At 36.3% G+C, this 12,794-nt stretch overlaps 1 non-coding gene across 1 annotated transcript; it reads right to left on the bottom strand.

Moving 5' to 3' along the window:
• Nucleotides 1-11,673: 11,673 nt before the first annotated feature.
• Nucleotides 11,674-11,780, bottom strand: LOC142182478 (small nucleolar RNA R71). The gene has a single exon (XR_012711297.1). It is a non-coding gene; the product is annotated as a small nucleolar RNA R71 (small nucleolar RNA).
• Between the last annotated feature and the right edge of the window lie 1,014 nt (nucleotides 11,781-12,794).

The following is a 12,794-nucleotide window of genomic DNA, read 5'->3' as shown; positions in this document are numbered from 1 at the left end:
GTAGTAGGTCGGTGGAGAATACAAATCGTGATTCTAAAATTCATGATATGGTTACGGATGCTTTTGGAATGCACTTAGGGGGTGAGCCCAATGAAAATGTTGAACAAAGTCCTAATGATGACGTGAAATATTTTTATAAACAGTTAGAGGAAGCTAATCGTCTACTACGTAAAGGAAGTCCGCACTCTGAGCTGTCTGTTGCAGTTAGATTATTAAGTATAAAATCTGATTGGAAAATTTCTCAAGCATCCATGGACTCTTTCATTGACCTTATGAGTTAACTAGTTGACCCTAATATCAAATTACCTAGTGATTTCTATAAGGCAAAGAGATTAGTTTCTAAGTTAGGACTTTCGTCAATGAGAATTGATTGTTATGAAGATAGTTGCATGTTATATTATAAAGATGATGCAACTTTAAACAGTTGTAAATTTTGCGAAAAGCCTTTTTTCAAGAGGTTTTCCAAAGGGAATATGGTCGTTATCAAGTCGATGCATTATTTACCTCTTATACCTTGGTTAAAGAGGTTATATGCGTCGATAAGTTCTGCTCCTCATATGAGATGACACTTTGAAAATAGCAGACTACCTGATGTTATGTGTCATCCTTCAGATGGAGAAGCTTGGAAGCACTTTGATAGGACATATCCAGATTTTGCTAGTGAACCAATGAACATTCGGTTAGGTCTGTGTGCGGATGGCTTCACTCCTTTTTCAGTATCTGCGATACCATATTCATGTTGGCGTGTCTTTCTTACACCTTATAATCTACCACTCGAGTTGTGCATGACTAGTCTATATTATTCTTAAATTGTATTATCCCCGGTCCACGTAATCCGAAAAGTTTGATTGATGTATATTTGCAACCTTTGATTGATGAGCTAAAACAATTGTGGTACGATGGTGTTGAAACATATGACATATCAACCAAGCAAAATTATAATTTGTATGCTAATTTAATATGGACAATTAATAATTTTCCTGCGTATGGAATATTGTCTGGGTGGATGACTGCTGGGAAGCTAGCCTGTCCTTACTGCATGGAAAATGGTAAAGCGTTCACTTTGAAACATGGCCGAAAGCAATCATGGTTTGATTGTCATCGTCAATTCTTGCCTCCTGATCATGAGTTTAGAAGGATGAAAAATGCATTCAAAAAGAATAAAATGGAATATGATTCTCCACCTCCGATACTTTCAGGAGAGGAAATTTGGGAGAGGGTCCAGAACTTCAGTAAAGTTACTGAAGCTCCACCTTATAGATTTCCCAGATGTGGTATTACTCATAATTAGACGAAATAGAGTATATTTTGGGAGTTGCCTTATTGAAAGGATAATCTTCTCCGTCATAACCTTGATGTCATACATATTGAGAAAAATTATTTTGACAATTTGTTCAACACAGTGATGGATGTTAAAGGTAAGACAAAAGATAACCCAAAGGCTAGAATGGACTTACAAGAATATTGCAGGCGGCCTGAATTATACTTGCAGACCGAAAACAATGGTAAGATATTCAAGCTCAAAGCAAGTTACACATTCACTTTGGAGGAAAGACGGTAAATTTTTGATAGGGTAACGAAATTGAATATGCATGAGGGTTATGCGTCGAATCTTGGAAAACAAGTTGATATGGAGGTAGGGAAGTTGAGCCATTTGAAAAGTCATGACTGTCATGTTTTCATAGAGACCTTAGTGCCTATTGCATTTTGTGGTTTGCCTGGAAGAATCTTGAAACCCATCACAAAGATTAGTTTGTTTTTCAAAAACTTGTGTTCTTCCATATTAAGTAAAGAAAACCTACTCCGGATGGATCAGAACATTCACGTAACTTCTACTAAGATGGAAAAGATATTTCCATGTGGTTTTTTTGATGTGATGGAATACCTTCCAATCCACTTTGTACACGAGGCAGGACTTGGAGGGCCTGTTCAATGCAGATGGATGCATCCCTTTGAGAGGTAATACTATAAGTTTGATGTAATATTTTATTTTATTTGAATGTTCTTGGCTAACCTGAAATTATGTAGGACAATTGTCAAATGCAAACAATTTGTTAAGAAGAGGAATAGGATTGAAGGATCTATATGTGAAGCTTATCTTACAAAGGAAACTGCTCATTTTTGTTCTTATTATTTTGAGAGTAATGTGCCATGTGCTAGGAATATGCCCAATAGGCACACGGTCGAATGTGTGAATGATCCATTATATCTGCCTATGTCCATATTCAATCAACCAGGCCGATGTTCTAAGGATGTTAGAAAGAGAAGTTTGAGTGATATGGAGTACAAGTCAGCTACACTTCATGTGTTTCTAAATTGTCCCGAAGTTGTACAATTTCTCAAGTAAGTATTGATTTAGTAGTTATCAAAATATATAATTTATTGTGACTACATCTCAATGCAACTACTAAAAATATTTGATGTGTCACAGTCACTTTGTGGGTCAATTTGGCTATGATGTTGTATATATGAGATTTGATACGTGGTTCAAATAATTTGTAAGTTTATCCTTATAATATTCTAACACTATGTAGGTAAACAATGTTTGAAAGTTATGCTAACTTATGAATTTTTTTAACAATATGTAGGTAAATGATCCAAATAATAGTGTAAATCAATTTTTAAAAGATATATCTTAGGGACCTAGGCTTCAGGTCACAACAATGTCTAAGTACGTTGTGAATGGTTATAAGTTTCATACAGAGGATTGCTCTAAAAATAAAAATAGCAACAACAACGAGGTGTGGGTTCAAGGTGGTGATGGCAACCAAGTTGGAGATATTGACTATTATGGTGTGCTCAAAGAAATAATAGAACTAGAATATACAGGTTGGCCATTTAAGAAATTGATACTCTTTAGATGCAAGTGGTTTGACCTAAATCCAACAAGAGGTACAAGAGTACACAATCAATACAACATAATTGAGGTTAATCATACGATGGAGTATGATCACTATGATCCTTTCATAATTACACATAATGTTAGGCAATTATATTATGCTCCTTATCCATTGCGGTGGAATAAGTCCGAATGGTGGGTTGTAATAAAAATTAAACTTGTAGGTACGGTGGAAGTCGAGAATGTGTTAGATGTTGTATATCAAAACGATATTTCCAGTGTTCACCAAATAGTGGACGAACTTTTAGAAAATGATTTGGAACATCCTGAAGACATATTGGAAGAAGTTGATATAAATGAAGTAACAATTATAGAAAATGAGGAAGAATAATCAACTGATGAATCTCAAACTAGTGAGGAAGAAGAATTCTCGGACGAGGAACAATACGTCGATAAACTTTAAATCTGTAATAACTCTAATTTTATAGATAGTTTCTTGTATGTTTCAATCTAAATATGTATTATGTTATGTAGATGCCAGGCAAGGGTCGAGGTAACAATGACTCTACTGGTTCTCGTGGTCGAGAAAAGGCTAGGAAGGCAAAAAGGAGGGTAGAAGATAATACTGCATCTTTTCCACCCTCTTCAGAGATGCCTATGTCTTATCCTCCACCCCAGGGATATTCTAAGCTTCCACAGCATCACGAGCTCTACACCTTCGTGCATACACCAGGTATTTCATCACAGGGCCATAGGACTATACGTCTGGCATACAGTCCAACTACCTCACGACCACGTGGATCGCAGCCATCTACATTGCATGGATCGCATCCATCTACATTGCATGGATCGTATTCATCCATGTCATATCTACATGGATCACATCCATCCGTGTCACAACCACTCAGATCACAGACATCAGTATCACAACCATCAGTATCACAGCCACTTGTGGTCCATCAAGCTATGTCGCAGTCACAGGGATCACAACCATCTTAATCAATGACTCCATCTATTTCAGGCCTTCGCCTGCGAGGTAGTAGCTCTGACCCCCCATACACCTTCCGCACATGCCTCTAATATACATGTTTCGGACGGTGATGTTGATGATGACGAGGAGGTGCATTATGATCAATATGGCAGGATCATCATAGTCCCTGAGGGTAGTGGGTAAGAGTTATTTGTTATTTTTACATTTATTGTTTTGTACAGTTTGTACTAAGATATTAATATGTTTTTTATTAAATTACAGGTTCATCCCGAGTAATATTACTACGAGGATAATCACTAAAGCCACCAGAAAGTTTTATAATGGCCCTTATGCGACTTGGAGTGAATTCTTATTCTCGCTGAAGGAGCAAATTTTCAATCAGTTTAAGGTATAAATTTTCTTTTAAGCAGTATAATTATTTATATTTATGATATTTCCATATAATATTTAACTTTTGAAATACAGATCAAGTGTGTATGGGAACACCGCTATAGCGCGGAAGTGGCTGCAAATTTTCTTCACAAAGCTCGCAAGTGGTTGTCGCATAGTTTCTCCAAAGCTAGAAAGTTGAACCAGAAACCTGACTGGTTTCTTCAAAATTTATGGGAGGACTTGCAAAGGCAATGGCTTACCGCAAAGTTCTTAGAGAAGAGCGAAAAAGGAAAGAAAGCTCGCACATCTGAGAATGGAGGTGCAATCAGCCTAGGGACAATAAAAAGAAGATTGGTACGTAATTGCTTAATTTATTTTAATTTTCAAAGTATATCTATTCTGTTTATTAACTAAAATTTATGAGTTTTCAGAAAAAGAAGTTGGCGCATCCAATGAACCAAGATGAGCTATTCAATGAGACTCATATTGTAAAAAGAAGAAAGAAACGGATCAAGAAAGGTGGGTCGAGGGCTGAGCCTCGACTGTACATGTAAGTTTTCACTTTTCATTAAGTATTTTGATTTACTTTTATATAAATTTTGAAATACTAATTCAATTTAATTTTTCTTATAGGGTCGCTTCACAGCTGACGTGGAGGAATTCATATGGAGTCAGCCACCTAATGAGTCGGGCGAGCTAATCCAACCTTCGGACGAGGATGCTAAAATGATGTGGATGGAGGCTGCTGGCGGTCCAAAATGGGGGAAGGTATACGGGCTTCCTACTAAGAAATTACATCGCTATAAGTGTGGAATGCAAGGAATAGGGACTTCATCGCAAGCCGAGCAACTTGATAGGGAGAGCCTCTCCGCTATGCGGGAGACTGTGACAAAGCTCACATCCGAGCTAGAAGCGGTCAAGGAAAGAGAAAAGCTTAGAGATGCTCAGTACCAGGGCATGCAAGAGCAGCTCAAATCTCTCCTAGCTTCTGGAGGTTTTTCGATTCCCCGGTCTCGTGAGTCATCGCCATAGGCTCGACTTGAACGTGAGCGTTCCTTCCGTTCTCCCTGTGCTCGTCCTCCCCGTGATTGTTCTTCCCGTCCTCGACAAGTAGACCATTCTGTATACCGTCTTGTTGATGAAAGTTCATCAGACGGTGATGATAATGATGTTGTACAAAACACTCCTTGACTTTTATATACTTTGAACTAGACAAATAGAATCGATTTTGAACTAGGTGTAATAAGCGTTAACTTAGTTTAATTTGTTAGTTCTATTGAACTTTAATTTGTTGGTTTTAATGTGTTCTTTGAATTGTGTTGTTGTTGTTGTGGTGGTGGTGGTGGTGGTGGTGGTGGTGTTGTTGGGTTATTGTGGAGATTTTAGTATTGAAATTGTAGTTTATGAATTGAATTATATTGTTATTTAGGGATTTTGGTATATAGGCAGGTGGTGTAGCTGCCAAAACAGGCATTTTATGCCAAAATTATTACCCAAAAAAGCGACCAAAGTTGGTGGCTTACCTATTAAAAAAACAATTCTGGCAATTAGCGACCAAGGTTGGTCGCTTATATATAAAAAAATAATTTAAAAATTGAAAATTGAAAACCAAGGTTGGTCGCTAATTAACCCAGATTTTATTAAAAAAAATATCCTGAAAATTAGCGACCAAGGTTGGTCGCTTATGTATAAAAAAAAAATATAAAATAAAAAAAGCGACCAAAGTTGATCGCTTATGAACCCAATTGTTAAATATATATTTTTTAAAATAATATATATTTTAATTTAACGACCAATGTTGGTCGCTTTTGATATATAATAATTTAAAAAATATCGTAATTTAAATGTAGAGACCAATGTTGGTCGCTAAATTTATATTATTAAAATATTATACCGACCAAAGTTGATCGGTATTTTGTTTACAGTGAACATTTGGTCATTTTAGCTAAGCGACCAAAGTTGGTCGCTAAGGTAAAGGGACCACCAATATAGCCACCAAGCCTGTTTGGACGCGTTTTGGTCGCTATATTGACATAAGCGACCAACGTTGGTTACTTTTTGTGGTCGCTAAAACCCGAATTTCTAGTAGTGAAAGGTCATTTTTTCTTTCTAATATTTATTTTGTTTGCAAATTTTGCTATATAGTAATTATTATAAAATTTGTTATATACGCTAACAATATACTTTTATAATTTCATTGATTTAGATAAGAGGAGATCTATAACTTTAGAATGTAAATTATCCAAAAGAATAGAAGATAATATCATATACTTTACGTTTACGATGTAAAAAAAGAGTGCACGCTTAGTTTAAAAGAGTACATGCTTAGTTTTGGCTATCCTCTTTTATAGAATATATCAATGCATACCTAATGTAGACTGTACCTACAGGCTACAGTTGAATATTAAGTGGAATTGCTCTACAGGACGCATTAATTGGAATTGAAGTAGCAAAGTTACGTTGTCAAATTTTGACGGAGGAAAGAGACTATTCACGATAATCAAAATAACCAGGGATTAGGGGTGTATACACCTTGCCTCAAACAAGGGATAAATATAAAGGTTCAAATACATAAATAGTCCCTTAAATTTGTCCTTTTCCCCCCTTTATTTAGACCCTTGAACTAAACTTTGTTCCTATTCAATACCTAAATCCAACTCAAAGTGTGTCTATCAAACACCTCATGGTCAATCTTCCGCAAAATAATTGCGCAACTTTCAAACACTATGACATGGCAAAATAGGCTAATCACATTGCGACACGTTGATAATTGAAAGAGAAAAAAAATCTCGTTCGGGTGTGCATTTGAATCGGTTTATCGATAAATCGAATCGATTATTTGTTATCAATTTATCGATTTATTGATTTCAATTTCAATTTCGAAATTTTCCTTATCGAGTTATCGATTTCGATTTCGATTTTGTTCTCTTCGGTTATCGGTTTATCGATAAACCGATAAGATATACTAAAAAAAATAAAAAATTACCCTTATTCTATAATACACTTTTCTTTAGCCTAAGTCTCTAACCCTATTATTTCATCTACCACATTTAAGGAATGATCATATTTAAAGCTCAAGTGAATGAAGTTCAAATTAATGAAAAATAGAATTAGCCGTGATGATGTATTTTTTTTATACCGTTGGAGTGTTGGTGAAATACATTTGACCCCTTACTTTAGTTTCGTTGCATGTGCTTGTTGAAACAATTTTTATGTTATAAACGGTGTTCGTCTTATTTTTGCTTCTTTTTGTCCATATTAATTAGGCGTGTTTATAGCGATATATTTTCCGTAGAATCCCGCAAATTTTCTTATTGGTGTAATTGATAAGCCCCAAAAATCGATAAATCGAAACCTTATTGAAACGATAACGATAAACACATGTACAAATCGATAATCGATAAATAATTATCGATAAGGGTAAAATTGAATCGATAAATCGAATGCACACCCCTACTCTCATCTACAATTTTCGTCTCTGCAGCCCGAAAGTGCTTTCCCCAAATTTGTCAAGCTCAAAAAAGTCTTTACCCAAAGATTCACGGCAACATTATATTATCGCAGCCCCAAAAGTCCAAAACTTGCAAGATTTGAAACCCAAAAATGATCACCATTATAAGCTAATGAATCTCATGAGGAGTGATTCTGGGGGAGTTTACGTATACGAGCTTCCAAAAGAGTTCAACAAGGATCTATTATTCGCGGAGTCTCCTTCTTTTTCATGACTTTCAGGCCGCTTAAGTACTCCTGATTTTTATATCCAAGGTAAACATCCTCCAATTTACCTAATTATTACAGAAATTCAAAAACAAACAAAAAATTATAATTCTAATTCTAGTAATTATTTTCCTTATAATAATCATATTTGTTAACGATTTGGGTAGTAGCAGTGTTGGTGGAGAAAGAGAAGGAGGAAGTGAATGGTGGTGGAAGATGGGGTGGGGGCGGGGTGGAGGGGAGTCGCTGGGAGAAAATGTGAGGAAGAAGGAGAAAAATTCTTCATTTTTTTTTTTGTTGAAAGAAATTGCTTCACGCGCATGGAATTTGCGCCTAATTCAGCACCAAAAAGTTAGCTCAAGAGGGGAGGATTGTCCAAGTTCATATAAGGAGATCATTCATCCCGTTCATTGATGTGAGACTCATCACATACACATTGTGGCATGTCAGCAATATGTGTCCAATAAATACACTTTGAATAGGTTTAAATGTTTAATAAGAACAAAACTTAGTTCAAACGTCTGTATGTATGACGAAAAAAAGAAAAGATAAGTTTGAGGGCTTATGTATTTGGCCAATATAAAACAAAAACATTGCTTGTTATTATTATTTATTTATTTTTTAAAGGTTAACACCACTTATAAATATTCTACATTACTGCCAGAGATAATCAGATTTGACGTTTCATTCGACTTGTGGAACCGACACAATTGTTGTAGCCTGCCAACGTTTACTTTTCATATTTCATAGGGTCTCTTGTTATTTTGTGTAGTTATGTTCTAATGAAGTGGTTAAGCAATAACGAATGCAATCTCTCCTCAACTGACACAAGTTTCGAAGTTGATTGAATTATTTCACCAACTAAGGGCAGAACATGTCAACTCGCGAAGCCATACAAGTACAACTTTAGAGAGCTAGCCAAATAGATATAGTAATATTCTCTATGTCTCATTTTATGTGATATTTTTTTAATCCGTCCTAAAAAATAACGATATTTTATTTTAGAAAAAAAATAAGTTTAAAATTTTTATTTTTGTAATGAGATGATTTATAGTCACAAAAATATTTCTAACTTATTTTAGACCTTAGATTGCAAAAGTATTTATTTATTTTTTAAATTTCATGTCCAGCCAAAATACATCAAATAAAATAGGACGAAGAGAGCATTTAGTAGCCAGATGCTGATGCAGCATCATACCACAAGAAAATGCAATTATATTAAATTTGAAACCTTTGTGCCCGGGAAATCTTAGTAACTCGGTTGATTGGGTACCTGAATTTTTACTTTGCTGACGAGGATTTTTTGATTCCCCACCTCGCAAGCCCCTCCTCCATTTCCCTTTCCCCAACCGCTATATAGAATTTAAAAAAAAATACTTTTCTTAGAACCAATAATACAAATACAATGACTCCAATAGGCATCCTACCAAGGTAATAAAACCAGATTTCACATCGTGAAAATGTTCCCCAAGTTTTAATGATCTGCAGTTGATGACTTGATGTTGAAGGGATGTAAATAGCGATGATGCTCTTTATATTGCATTGTTCCCATTGATTTCAACGCAAAGCTATATGGAATTATGGATAACAGGAATGAGCAATTCCTGGCCCTTGATCATAGCAAGCTTGAACTTAGGAAGTTGTCAAAAAGCTTCCTCCCTCTATAATATTCTGCAAGTTAATAACTTTACAAAAAGGATTTAAGTTACCATTTACATTCTGTTGGAATTAAGTTTACTAAATAGAATTATCTGCAGTGCAGCTGTCCTTTAAAATTTAAATGCACTGATTGTGTAAATATTGATTACTCTGTAGATAAAGGATGAAAAGTGCATGTTTTGAGTGTATTTGTGTGTTATTTCGTGCGTGAGTTGCGGGAATTCACATCGCTTTTGAAATGAAAATATGCTCATTACGTGTTTCTTATGTGTAGGGATAAACTTACGCGAAAAAGGATCAAATGGGAGACAAAATTGATAAAAGAAGTGTTGAAGAGAAAAGTCCCGGACAGCGAAGCGAGGTTCACTTCGCCAGACCGGGACCGAAGCAGAAGAAATCAGAAAAGTCTCGGACAGCGAAGTAAGGGTCACTTCGCCGGATCGGGACTGGAGCAGAAAAACTCAGCTTTTCCAATCCGAATTAGGAGAAGTCAATTCGGCCCAACTCGACCTTGTACCATATAAATATGAAAGTTAACCACTTTTTGAGGGGAGAGAAGACTTCGGAGAGCCAAGAACATGCTTGGAGCAAGGAGAAGAATTCAACTTCACGTTTTCTTCCTAATTTTCCATTGTTATGAATTCTAATCTTGTATTTATGCAAACAATTATGAGTAGCTAAATTCCCATCTAGGGTTTGATGGAACCTCTTGAAGGATGACTTTTTCACTATGTTTAATATGAATTTGCCATTTACTTTTCTCTACTTGTTCAACTATATGATTATTGTGGTTGATTGAAGGGCCCTCAATTGACTGTGCCTATTTAGTGTGTATTACTTAGAAAAGAGTACATATTTAGGTAGTTGTTGAACAACATCACTCATAACGTATATGAGGGATCAATACAGAGGATTTAAAGGTGGGATTAGGAATAATGAAATCTTGGTGCGATCTTAATGAGCGTTAACTAGTGCCAACTAGCGTAGTTCGAAAGAATACGTCTAGTAAATTATTGTATTTGCTAGGAAGAGAATTACGACACCTAAAGTACTCACGATCGGTAGAGAATATCTAGGTGAATTTATATGAGACGTGGCAAGGAAGATTCTGACGAGAGGAGAAATCGTAACCCTAGACCTTTCCAATCTTGTCTACAGTATTTGCTTTGTTTGTATCAAAATTACAGCTTTTAGTTAGTAAACAAGTAACTCATTATTCAATATTTCTGAAGGTTGATTACTTGAATTTTTATGAAATTAGTGGTTGTGATTAGTAGGTTAATTCCTTGTGGGATTCGACTCTGGACTTGTAAACCGGATTATACATACAACGACCGCTAGACCTCTTAGGAGGCATAGTTGGGCGTGATCAAATTTTGACGACGTTGTTGGAAAATTAACGATGTTATTAATTACGGCTAAAAATTGTTAGAATTCGTAGTTTATTCAGCTTTCTCGACTTGAAATTTATTATATTAAATCTCTAACGTTTGTAGTATTGGGTGTTATAGGTGCATGCCTAGAAACCCCTCAAGAAATGGTGAATTGTTTGAAGTATTATCGGATCCTAACAAAGCTTTCAAGGCATTAAATCGGGCAAATAAGAAGGACAAACGACAACAGAACTCAACAGAACAAATCAAACTAGACATGGGACAACGTGAATGACCCAAACAACAGAAACAATGCAAATGACCCAAATGATCAGGGTGTGGCACCTCTTGTTCCAGAAGTAGCCTTGTATGATTGGACACAACCCACCGCTGAAAATCTGGCAATCATAATTGCAGTCCCTCAGATACAAGCGGAATCATTTCAAATCACAAACAACATGCTACATTTATTGCTGAACAAAGGACTGTTCTCAGGGTCTTACATTGAAGATCATCAGCAGCATCTGAAAAATTTACTGTCGATTATCACACAAAGGCAACCAAATGTGACACCGGAAGCAATAAGGCTGTTGTTGTTTCCATTCTCAGTGATGGGAGATGCTCAGACTTGGCTCAATTCGCTCCCTATAAACTTCATCACCACTTGGGAGGAATTAGTCAGGTAGTTTTTGAACAAGTTCTACCTGCCCAATAAGACTGCTAAGCAAGTTGATGAGATATTGAACTTCAGGCAGAAACCAGCTGAAATATTACAAGAAATGTGGGAGAGGTTCAAAGGTATGCTGGTTAAGTGTCCACATCATCGCATTCCATATTAGATGTTGGGGCAAAGGTTCTACATGGGATTGACAGATAGCTTAAAGGCCAAAGTTGATGTTTCAGTAGGTGGATCATTTTTTAGCAAATCATTTTAGGAATGCAAGGTCTTACTTGATAAAATGGATCAAAACTCAGGATGGATGACAAGAGACTCTACAATCATTCTTATAGTCCACTCAGTAGCTTTAGACCCAAACAACTCCATGGCTGAGAATATGGCTACGATGATGACGAAATTGAGTACCCTAACCAAAAAAATTGATGAGTCAGACCAGAACCAGGTGCACATAGTTGACACGACAAATAGAGGATTATGCACACCATGCACTAATCAGCCATATGTGCGCTCGTGGAGTGGTGAAAGTGACAATCAGAACTATCAAGAGAATATGAACTATGTAGGCAACTATGGAGCCTAGATACAAGACGGTCAGACTTGGGGACAGCAGAATCAATAATATAGGTCACCACAGTAGCAGTACAACAATAATAATAATAATCCTGGAGCTGCACAACCACAGGTTCAGGTTGTGTTATCAAAGACAATAAGGGTACAATCAGCAAAATCAGTAACTAGCTTATCAACAACCTCAACAGCAACATATAGTGCGACAAGATGATGGGTTGTTTGAAATAAAAGGAATGTTGCAACAAATCATTAGGTCTAGTGGAAAAATGGAAGGAAAGGTCAACCTGATGCAAGAAAAGGCACACCAGATGCACGAAAAGGTAGTATCACACGACTCAGCTATCAAGGGCATTGAAATTCAACTAGGGCAAATATCCATGGCTCTTAACAATCGTCCTCAAAGGACATTACCAACGGATACACATGTTAACCCGAAAGAGCAGGTACCAAAGCAATTGATGGTTGTGAGTCTAAGAAATGGTAGAGATCTTGATTTAGAGCAAGAAATTGCTCGCGAGAACCGACCAACTTAGATACTTAGGCCAGTACTAATTGAGGTAGATGATTCAACTAAGCTAACCGAAGTAAGAGTGA

This window comes from Nicotiana tabacum, chromosome 6 (genome assembly GCF_000715075.1).
Source record: "Nicotiana tabacum cultivar K326 chromosome 6, ASM71507v2, whole genome shotgun sequence".
NCBI classification, from domain to species: Eukaryota; Viridiplantae; Streptophyta; class Magnoliopsida; order Solanales; family Solanaceae; genus Nicotiana; species Nicotiana tabacum.
This window is presented reverse-complemented; position numbering and strand designations above follow the sequence as displayed.